This window comes from Apodemus sylvaticus, chromosome 14, assembly GCF_947179515.1.
Source record: "Apodemus sylvaticus chromosome 14, mApoSyl1.1, whole genome shotgun sequence".
NCBI classification, from domain to species: Eukaryota; Metazoa; Chordata; class Mammalia; order Rodentia; family Muridae; genus Apodemus; species Apodemus sylvaticus.
Window position 1 is genome coordinate 50,643,752 of NC_067485.1, and position 9,665 is coordinate 50,653,416.

The following is a 9,665-nucleotide window of genomic DNA, read 5'->3' on the forward strand; positions in this document are numbered from 1 at the left end:
TATTAAGTTCACTTACAGACACTCTTGGTGTGAGAGAGCAACTTGTGTCTTATCTTTACTATTTTCTCTTACACCATTTCAGTGACAAGGTTTCCTCTGTCTTCCATCTTACTCAGACACTGGCTATAGATTTGTTTATATTTGTTAGGTAATTTATGGGCCTTCCTCCTTGGCTAATTGTCTTTGACTTTCTGGAGGATCAGGTGAGTTATTTGACTCCTTCTAGTGTTCCAACAAGATGTGCTTCTTGTCTTTTCCCCAAGAGCTGATCAAATCCCCAAAGTGTGAACAGAGATGTCTTGTCTTTTGATTAATTGACTCTATATTATGGTTGTGGCCGAAAGCTACCTCTGTAGTTAGCTTTGAGTCATTGCAACCAAATGACTGTGGTAATCAACCTAAAAAGAGAAAAGGCTGCCTTCGGCTCAGGGTTCTGGAAGTTTCTGACCATTGTAAGCAGAACTCACTGATTTAGGCCTTGTGGGATGTCAGAATGCTGTGGGCGTAGCAGTTGGTAGAATAGTCTCTTCACCTCTTAGTGGTTAGAAAGAGATAAAAAGCTAGTATCCCATTGTCCTTTTCCATATGTCCACAGAATCTTAACTTTGTCTCAGTAAGTTTTACCATGGAATTATTCCACAGTCAGTGGCACTGCTGGCTAAGGGTACATCTGGACCTTGATAGGATTCATCCAAACCTCTGGCAGTGTATACTGATTAACATGCTACTCATGAGTGTAGAAAAAGTCAATCTGAGTGGAAGAAATTCTCAGACAGTTCCAATTTCAAAGAATTCAGTCTTTAACAGAGTAAGATAGGTATCAGTTTTTGTAAGTAGTCTACCTTCACATTCTTATGAACCGAAAGTTCAACTTCATAGAGCCTTTCCAGTATATTGACTTGCTATAGAATCTTAAGTGTGAAATGTTGAGTCACTGTCCTAAAAATGTCACAAAATAAATATTTCCTGATCTTACTGTGAATGTGTTGCTTCAAAACACCTGGCAGGTGAAGAATGAGAACATTTTTAGTGTTTTTACAAGTTATTATCATTTGAACATAGGAAATTACTGGGGTAGGGCACCAAACTTGATTTGAAATTTATCTCTTGACTTCTGTATTAAAATAGAACATTCAGTAGTAACATGAAGAGTGATAGAAAATAACAATAGAAGAAGAAAAATGCAATTTCTTAATGGGCAGTGAAACAAAGCAGGTAGAAATTGAAGCCCATGCAGTGGAAGACAGATCTATAACAATAAATGTGGGTAAGGGCTCACACGAGAGCTCAGTGGATAAGAGGACTGGCTGCTCTTCAGAGGACCCAGGTTTGCTTCCCAGAACCAAGATAGTTGCTTCTAACCATCTATAACTACAGTTCCAGAGGATCACACACCCTTTTCTGACCTCTGCAAGTACCAGGTAGGCACATAGTATGCATCCATACATACATTCAAACATTCATATGCACAGAATTGTATTTTTTTAAAAAAAAATTAAAAATAAAATGTGTGCAAAACATAGTTAAAATGGCCAAACCTAGAGATTAAAAGTAAATTCAAACATATTTTTTACCCTTAATGATAATTAAAATACTTTGCATGTTTCCAAATTTTATCTGTTTGCTTCACCCTCTTTTTGAGAAAGCAGTATGGGTAAAATGAAAGAGAAGATTTTAATTGGGGAAAGGAGAAGAATGTCAATACAGAAGGAGAGGAGAAGGGGGAAAAATAACTCTGAGAATGTCTAAAGAAATAATGAATCAAATTAGTATTTATTTACTTAAAATATATGTAATACATATAATTATTCCCTATGCATATACAATTATATAATTAAAGTCATCCCTTTTGGGCTGACAATACTCCTCCCAGGAACCATAAATCATTTAACAATAACCCTAATGCCAGGAATGAGAAACAACCTTTTAAAGTGTTCATCAGGGGAGTCCAAGATACTCTCAAAATAATATAGACTATTGTTATTGTCCATGGTTATCTTCTAAAGGTTGACCGTAGGTAGATCCCTATTATTGAAGACACTGTGGACTCAGACACGTAACCCAGAGGATCTGAGCTGACTCTGACTTGTAAGCCTAAATGTCTCCTCCCTGGGAATTAGCTTTCATAGTGTTGAAAGATGCTATGCAAACTTCCTACAGGGGAAGCAACCAGCAGTCATCTTCCCCAGCTGTGATACCTACAAACCACGACAATGACCCTAAAGGCACTCACATGTTAGCTGTAAGCAGCAGCTGCCAATTTGGACTTAAAACCTACTCAACAGGAGAGAAATCAAGTCTAGTACTAGAAACCTAGCCAAGCTTCCATGGCTAGTGAGGTCTTGTAACTCAGAGGAAAACCAACTACCACCACTTCATCAAGACAGGGTAATTCCTGACTACATTTTAAATATTCTTACATTTTTATACCCACAGGTAACTGTAGCTCTCACCCCTCATCAAAAACAAACAAAGAAAACAAAACAAAAACAAACAAACAAACTTTCTTTGTAATAGCCAGAGACATAAAAGTCACACCAGGTCAAAATGTAGAGAACATATGATTGTGGGGCACCCATTTACAATGGATGCAACTATAATCTATAATAAAATTGTAGCACCTAAGGTTCAGGGAAGATCGAAAAAGAGCAGGACCAGGGAACCAGGGAACCTGGTGTAAATTGTCTCATAGAAACGACAACATTCGTAGTACCTCAGCATTACATTTGCCTAAACAAGACCTGAACAAGAAAAAATGCCAACGCACATGCTAATATGAAATGGGAAATTTCATAGGGCCCCATTCATATAAAGAGAACTATATGCAAATAAGGATTATTGGGAGAGACAAATATTCATTCCCAGTAATGAGTACCATAATTGGTTAGCTAATATAAAGTGGTCATTATGTATATTATTTTTATCATATACATACAGGTAACACTAAACAGATTAATTGTGTTTTATATTTTTAGTCATATATAAACTTTTGTCATTGATATAATATACATATACATCATATATGCTTTATTATTAGGGTTTGTGTGTATGTATGTGTTTAACAATAACAATCAAAGAAAAAGAGGCCATGATTTCCAACCTAGGTACACAGGAAGGATTGGAAGGAAGAAATGATATGGGGAAATTTGTATAATTAAATTTTAATTTTTGATAATTTTACTTAAAATAAAAAGAATGATGTTTGTAATTTTGAGGCAATTGGTGATCAATTTTTTGGAGTAGTTTTCACAATTTTTTTTCCTACAACAAATAATTAAATTAAATATTTTCCTGCTATTGCTAGTATTTTAAAATACTGAGACATTAAAAAATTAGTATTAGTAATTAAATTACTAATTTAATTAATAATTAAAATATTAGTAGATTAGAAATTACTATCTGTCTTAGTTAGGGTTTTACTTCTGTAAACAGACACCATGCTCAAGGCAACTCTTTTAAGGACAACATTTAATTGGGGCTGTCCTATAGGTTCAGAGGTTCAGACCATAATCATCAAGGCAGAGCATGGCAGCATCCAGGCAGGCATGGTGCAGGGAGAGCTGAGAGTTCTACATCTTCATCTGAAAGCTATTATGAAGAGACTAACTTCCAGACAGCTATAATGAAGGCCTTAAGCCCATGCCCATAGTGACACACCTACATCAACAAGGCCACACCTCCTAATAGTGCCACTCCCTGGGTCAAGCATCTACAAACTATCACAATATCAAATTATTATGTATGTGATTATAGTAATAATCTGTTCGGGAGGGAGATGTAGTTGGAAGCTATGGCTCGAAGATATGTTTAGCCCATCTCCAACGACCTTGGGTTTTAGCATCCTAAATATGAAATACAATTTAAGGAATCAAACACAGTCCTGTAGATGTAGACATTGCAACACATAGATATCAGTGAAATCTGATATGGCAGAGTTATTGCTGATGAAGAGAAAAATCCTGCCTATTGGTCCAACATTCTTCTGTTCTCACCACTGTGCTACTCGGTACCTGCAGCCCAATAAATAGTTGACTGTAGCACTTGTACATATATAACATGTATGTAGAATCAGAAGGAAAACAAGAATTTGTTTTTGTGAACTCTCTAAATGAGAAGCAATAGCCACACAGTTGTTGGAGAGAGACTGGAAAACAGGAGGGATGTAGTCTCTCCTGGGCTTTGCCCCAGCTCTGTAGCATCCCTTATATTTGATATTGGGGGATTCTGTCACAATTTCCTCATCTGTTAAGTGGTAGCCCAAGTAGACATTTGAAAAAAGTAGAGCTAGAGTTTGTATATGACTTAAAAGTATTCTGTAAAGTGTCAAGAACTTTGGGTAGATAGATGTGTTGCCTGGCTTCACCTGTGGGCAATATGCTTCCACAGCTCCTGTCATCTGTTTCCAAACCTTGCTTGTAGTTACCAAGCCCTCCCTCCCACTAACCCATATATACTGGGACTGGCTCCACTTCTTAGACTGAGCCAAACTGTCAAAAGAGAACCATTGTAGAAATCTCCATTAGCAAGACAAATATGAACACCCTGGTAGTACTAGCTATCCCACAGTCCAGTTAAGCCTAGTATACATTCAATATTTTGAATGTTAGTGTTAGCATTGATTTCTGACTTGCGAGCCCCATAACATTTTGCATAATGATAGCCAGCTACTAACTGTACACTACAGACTGCAGCCATCACATTGAGGTGGTGATTTTGTAATGTTTAAGGATACGATTATTCATATGGAAAATTAGTTTTTATCATCAAGAGACTGTCTATTTAATGACAGCATTACTAAGTCTTTGAGGGATAAACAAATTGACCATGAAACACAAACATTTGTTGTTGAGATCAATGGCAGAAGCTTCACTGGTTCCATTTAGAAGAGTTTGATGCACGGCTTCAAAGGACTAGCAGTACAAGCACAATACACACTTTGAAGCTGGGTGCTTTGTCATCCTCTGCCTTAGGCCTGCCTGCTTCTGGCATACATTAGCAAAGCTTGCCCTTTTTTTTTTTTTTTTTTTGCCTTTTTTCTTTCCTTTCTTTTTTTTTCTTTCTTTCACAATGGAAAAGTTTTGCCTTAATGACCATTTCTGCCCCATGAGTACGAAGCGTCTCACTTGGCTTAGCCTTGATACTCCACTGTGTTGAGACAACTTCATTAATGAAGGGCAGATTCTGTGGGAGCTTTTGTTGCCACATTATGGTTATTTATGTGAGAACATTGTGTGCCCAACATCACTATGATGCAGGCAGACCAGCAGCAGGACAGGAAGAAATACAGCAGCCAATTAGCTCTGGCCGGGGGTTGGCTTTGCTGCTCCCTTCTGACAGACACTGAACAGTGAGTGACCAGCATTTCCTCTTCTTCCTGAGGAGACCAAAAAAGGAGGCTGGCTCTTTATCATGTGTTCAAAATCAGTCATCCTAATATTTCTCAATCCACCTCTAGATCTTAGTTGCCATGTCGTCTACAAGAAAAATATTTCTGTGGTGTGTACTTGATGAATCTAAACTTTTGGAACACAAGCTTTTATGAAATTAGACATCCTTGGAGTGAGGCAATTTCCAGTCTTGAAACTGTTCAATGGCACTTTGCTTGTGGGTAAACATTTCCCTTTTGCTATTCTTCTTACTGTAATCACTAATTGCATAACAATTAAGGAAAGCTAGAGAGGGAGTCATAGAGACTCTGGAACTAACATCCTTTCTTTTCAAGAGGCAAAGAGAACACTGGGAGCTGCAACATCCACAGAAATAGCAGAGTTCTTTCCACTGGAGAAGGAATCTAAGCACTCACTATTCTACCCCTTGTTGGCAGTGCCTCCTAACACAATTGTTTTATCACAAAAGCTGAAACCACAGTGGACATGGTTTGGGGTGTAAAGATGGCACATACTCTCTTCCCTAGTGTGTGTGTGTGTGTGTGTGTGTGTGTGTGTATGTGTGTATGTTTGCATATTACTGACACTTCTTTTTAAATTACTGGATTTTCCCCTAGATTAAGAGAGTGTCTATATAAAATTTGCAATGATCATTTGTAAGTCACTGGGATTGGGATTTATTTTGTGATTCCCTACGGCAGGAGGAAGAAGGGCTCCAAACTCTGTAAGAGTGGGGAAATTGAGCTGAGCACAAATGAATAAATAAACACACATGCATTCATTGCTTTCTGCTGGCTGTGATGCGACTAGCCGTTTGAAGTGCCTGTCTTGACTTCCTCACATGACGGACTTCATCCTCGAATTGTACAAGAATGAAGTGCGTTTCTTTCGCATGCATATTGCTCTCTGGCTTGAATTGATCCACAGAGTCCCAATTTTCCAGACCAAAAGGAAGGGAGAGAGAAAGTATAAAAGTGGGGAGAAAGGTAAAAAGTACGTATTTCTTATAAGGGAGCAACACTACAATCGGAGAAGAAAGAGAAAAGAAGAAAGTAAATACAAGATAAACCTTGTAGCTTCAACCGTGACAAAAATGGATGCTCCTCTACTGGAGATCTCTCACTCAATGGTTTGTACTCTATCCCCATACTTCTCATTTCTGGAAAATTACAGTAGAAACAAAATTACCACCTAGCAAATGTGTGGTGATATATATGAAAATTGATTTTGAAAAACAAGTAGACAAATAACAGAAATAAAAAATACATCCCAAACAGGTCTTTTTATTTAACATAAGGCCAAAGAAGCTATCAGGCATTGCTGAATACTGCCTACTAACTGTACAAAGTATTGACTGCATGCCTCGCAAACACCAGAATATCCGCTGGAATGGAATAGAAATAAATAACTTCTGCTATAAACACATGAAAACATATCCAACCGTTATCTCTTTAAACATATCGTAAATAAAAAATTACCAGCACTTCTACAAAATAAATATTAAGAAACCATTGACATAGTTGAAATGCACTCATATAAATTAACAACTTTAATTACATTAGCCAGACATTGGTTAAAGAATTGCATGTAGTATGCAAAGGAACTCACAAAATAAAAATAAAAAACAAACAAACAACATCAACCACATAACATAAAAAGTTTTAGAACAAAACAGATTTCAGATTATCTTGGCTTTCATAATTATATTTTTCTTTTAAAGAAAAATATCAACCATTGTCAATGCACTGTTTTTCAAAGCATTTAAATAGAGGGTAAAACCCACTGAAAATACAGAAGAAATGATTCACTTTATGCATAAAAATAAATAATAATATAGCTGAGACGTGATTTGCTTTTGCTCTTGAAGATGTGAACAGCATCTATGCATCAATATCTCTGACCCATCCAAAAGCTTCTCAGTGATACAGGGTTTAAGTTAAACATAAACAATGTCCATCCCCGAACCTCCTGCCCACATCTACAAGTCTCATTTATGAGGGTTTTGGGGTGATTGCATTTTTCTCTATATTAAAAAGAGAAATTGACAAAAAAGGCCCACAGGAAATCGTATTTTTCAAGTGATACAATCATTTGAATTCGTGTCACTATAATTGAGGCATGTTTGTTCTGAAATCATAAAGTCGCTTCTTGAGTTCAATCTGGCAGATCTCCCAATTTTGTTTTTTGTGTCTTTTAAGAAAACACAAGGCCTCTCCTTGAAAATGGAGTGTGGAATCAATCTTAAATGAACATGGAACTGGCTGGTCTTCTAGGATAGGAAACTCCCCATCGTTGTGCTGAAATTTGACTTATTTGGAGAAGGAAAAGTGTCAATTAAACTTACAAGTATTTAATGTTTAAAGAGATACTGACTACAAATGTTCTTTGAAGTATCTAGAATTTGTGTGGGCAGGTATTTAAGAATTATCCTAGAGAACGTGGGGAGACCAGGCAGAGTCACATTAACACTAGGGAAAGCATACCATGAAGAAACTAAGACCTTAAGCATTAAAGGCTTTTTAAATTTTGGATTAAGCACTTATGTAAAAAGACCAGTTGTTCACAAGACTTTGTGTTTTCTAAATTGTTAACAATATCTAAATTGTTAACAATATTTAAATTCTATTGCAAAGCCATACAAATTTGATGAGCTCCGATGAGGTTTATGTGATAATCAAGTCACATAATCTCCAGTAAATACACTGTCCTGTGGAATTTCATTTCTTTCTAGATTTAATTACTATGGTGACTAATTAAACCCAAGCTTACCCTTAAAATATCTAGAATTTAAAGGGCTTAAGAAGACTGCAGATTCATCTCAGATGAATGAGAACTATAATTAGTAGTTTCATAAATCCTGTTCTTCCCACGGTCATGATTATCTCTGATATGGCACAGTTAGATCTCTACCCACTATTTCTATAGGCCTCGGTATTAGCTCCAGTACCAAAGAAACAGTTCAGAGGGCCCTAAAGGTTTTTCATAAAAATTGGCAAAGCTGAACCTGGACATCTACCTCCCTTCAACGTGTCCTCAACATGCCATCTGTCCCCACATTCAAGATCTTCAAGGTCCTTAGACCTTAATCATAATTCATTTCTCATGCAGTACATGCATTTCCTGCATAAGACAGGGAGGGCCCCTGGAACACAGTAAATACGTTTGCCCAGTAACAAGACTAAAGTAGTTTGCCTACATACAGCCTAATGTGCTAAAGTAAGTGACAGTATATTTAATATATATTGAGTTCGTTTATTTTTTAAGAGCTAAACCAGCTTTTGTAAGATTTAATTTCTCCCTTGTAATTCATTTTCCTACCATGACGTTAATCTATGGACTGACTTAATGCTAAAAGCTTCAATATTTTACAAAATACTGAGGAATATAGTTTTTTTTCAATTAGAGTTTTTCACTTTTATAAAGTTTTTTAAACTTCAAACAAGTCCGTAAAAATAAGGCTCTGTATTTTAAATACATAAATTTATAACTGATTAGCTGTTTTAGACAAGCCAACACTGGGCTAAATTAGGAACTTGGGTTAGGTGTGTATTTTGATCTTGATAAGACAATCTTTTCAGTTTTGCCTCTGAAAAATACAAATGTACACAGCAAGATTTTGGCTGTAAAATAGAATATTAGAGATTTGCACAACTCCCCTACTCCCTGGCTCCTAAGCGCTCTCTCCTTAACTCCCACTGTCTTAAATACTTTCCTGATTATTTTATTATTTAAGTAGTAACAACACTATTCAAAAAAATTATTCTAGACTAAAGATTTTTTTCCAAAAACGTTTCTGATTTAAGATTGATTCCAATAAATAAAAAATATAAGTTGAAAAACAAATCAGCCCATTTTTTAAGGTAAGATTCCACTTTTTCCCCACAGGGGATAACTTGTAGGGAGCAGGGGTATGAAAGAGGGATTTCATCCTGTACATTTAAAGAGGGCCTGGCTGGACACTCGCTGGGATTTTCAGTCTTTTCCCATCCTAATATTTGAAATGTACCCACATAATACAGAGTAAAAGCAAGAAAAAAATCTATCACTTATCTTTCTTAAAAATACTGTGTTTTGCACACAAACATTCATTGTTTTAAGAACATTTTAAAAATGACAGCCTGAAGTGCTTAAAATGTGTATGGACATGGAACAATACATGTATATATACACACAGGTATGCATATGCACAAGCAATGTATATATACACATACAAGCATGTAGTCTTATGAATTTGAACTTGATAATCCAACAGTGTACACTACTGTACATCCAGTATGA